The sequence below is a fragment of the Sinocyclocheilus anshuiensis genome, unplaced genomic scaffold (assembly GCF_001515605.1).
Source record: "Sinocyclocheilus anshuiensis isolate Anshui unplaced genomic scaffold, SAMN03320099.WGS_v1.1 scaffold2018, whole genome shotgun sequence".
Lineage (NCBI taxonomy): Eukaryota > Metazoa > Chordata > Actinopteri > Cypriniformes > Cyprinidae > Sinocyclocheilus > Sinocyclocheilus anshuiensis.
Genome location: NW_015542441.1, coordinates 44,265 through 46,998, shown reverse-complemented (window position 1 = coordinate 46,998; position 2,734 = coordinate 44,265).

The following is a 2,734-nucleotide window of genomic DNA, read 5'->3' as shown; positions in this document are numbered from 1 at the left end:
CCTCTGGCATAATGTTACACATTTTTAACACCTCTGTGCTCTTTTGAGCTTTAACTAATGCCACAGATTGTACGGGATGTTGACCTGATGACAACAGGAATAGATGTTGCTCCTTAATAACCAATTACTGCTGCCAACTGCATTTCTGAAGGAAAACGACTTCATTTGATAGTTTAGTGAACTAAATGCTGTGACTGCCACAGGACATAATAATAATGCTTTCACACTTCACACACAGTAATACTTATGTGAATGAAAATATCTAATCTATAACACTTCTACCACACCAATGAGAGAAAAATCCCACAGAGGCTCCAGCTTTGCACTGTAATATGGCTTATAGTTAACAAGCTCCTCACAAATCAATAGATTATCTAATCAGCTGTTGACTACTGCGGTGCAGAGTGAGTGTTTCAAAGATGCTAATGACTCATGAAAAATATTGGGTAGTTCACTTAGCTGTAAGCTGTGTTTTTTTAAGCTGTATTTTAGTGCATAAAATGCAATGCATTTTAAACAAATAGGTAAAATAAAAAATTATATTTCATTGCTCAGTAAAATACTTGATTCTGATTAGTCAATTGTGGCATTCTGTGGTCATATATTCTTAATAATAACCGCTAAATTGTATAATTAACAGTTGTCTCAGGCAATTGGCTTCCTACAGCTGTACTATAGTTTCATTTTCAAAAATGAAAAATCTGTCATCAATAGCTCAGTGTTTTTTTTCCATTAACATGTATTGAAATTATGGAGTCTAATGTTGTTTTGGACCCCACTGACTTTCATTAGACAAAATAGTTGAAATTTCTTTAATGTTCAGCTTAAGATGATTCATACAGGTTTAAACATTACCCAGTATGACATTATTACTGTTTAATTTTCATTCTACTTTATAAAGATTTGCCAATTAAAAAACAAAAAAACATACAATTCAGGGCTTTATGATGACCAGCTTACTATGCATTATCTTTGAATAGATTTTGCTAATTGAGCTTTAAAGAAACAGACCCTGAAAGTAGTGACTTAACAACACATTTTAAATAACCTCTTATTATCATTTTATTGGTGGGCACATGTTGATGGCTATATTTTGATGCTGTATATCTGAAAAAGCTCTTAATTCGTGCCAATTTCCTGCTGCAGCTGCTCTCAGGGTTTGCCCCCTTTCACCATACTCATTACATGATTAAGTAAAACTGTGCATAGCTATCAGTGCACTTAGCTGCCATCAGCACTGACACTTGCATGGTGATGTACATTCTGCTCTCCAGCACTCTTTCGCTCACTCTCTCTCTCTCTCACTATGAAGAATAAGAGTACTTTCTTGTTTCTGTGCCAAAATGCAAGATATAAAACTCTCCACTGCATTATGATGTGGGGTATCAGTCCTGTTGACCAAATTATGAAAAAGAGAGAATTGTACAGCTAATAATATTATCAGTACACTGCTAGGTAGCTAGCTTTTGAATTATGTGTAGTAGGTTAAATCTGTGAGTCATCGCTCATTAATGAAATAAATGGTAGCCTACATTATAAAATTCTGATTAGACAAGCCACACTCAAAACTGTTGTTTTATTATATTTCCCTAAAAGTTCACACAATTCAACAGCAAAGAGCTTTCTAAATTGATCTCAACAGATCTCAATTTGTAAGGGGAATAATAAAAAAGAATTACACATATGTTTAAAGAACCCTCTGCACTTCTCATTGTAATCAGTGAATCATTGTGAAACCTGGTAGTAACAAATACCATTGAAAAAGTGGGTTAAATCCGTTTACAAAGAAGATTACCTGTTGCACTAAATAGATTTTCTCGTCCCCAATATTGCAGTTTTGGAAGTCCTACTGAGTTGATTGGATTAAATTTGATTGCGTTCCTCATTTGAATGAGAGATATGTGATTTAGCCTTCTGAGATCTTTGAATGCATCTCACCTGAGCTATAAAAACCATGTCAAGCTATCTGTTCCACTCAGATCTTAATACTGACAGTGCAATGCAATGCTCATTCAAGCTTCATATACATGTCTTAAATGTTAGCTTGACGCCCATTTTCAGGGGTTTGTTTGCTTATGTGTCTGAGTGTATGCTAGGATGTACTGTAACCCTTCTTGTGACTCTTTGTCATTGCATCTTTTAACAGACATATTCTCATACACAATTAATGACTTTTTAAATCACTGAGATGGGCTGCTGTGCAGTAAAATAGAAACCTTGATCACATGCTGTCTGCTAAGTGCTCTTTGTCTGTTTGGGGAAGTGTTGCCTTGGCAACTGATTTCACCTTCTGACACAGAGCCTTAAAGGGGTCATATGATGCGATTTCAAGTTTTCCTTTCTCTTTGGAGTGTTACAAGCTTTTGGGGCATAAAGAAGATCTGTAAATTTGCAAAGACTAAAGTCTCAAATCCAAAGAGATATTCTTTATAAAAGTTAAGAGTCAACCACGCCTACCTAAAATGGCTCATTCTAAAACGCCCCCACATGTCTACGTCACGATGTGGGAAGATTTGCATAACAGCGCCCAAATATTCATGCAAAGAAAGAAGGTGTAACTTTGATTCTCGCTTTAGTATTGTTGCCGCCGCCGTCATGTTGTGGAGATGCTGTGTGTTTCATTATGAAAGCAAAACTACTTTGTTTGGCCTTCCCAGAGAGGACACAACTAGAAATCAGTGGTTAAGTTGTATTTACAACACTGTTCCAGAACAGTTCAAACCAAATATTCAGA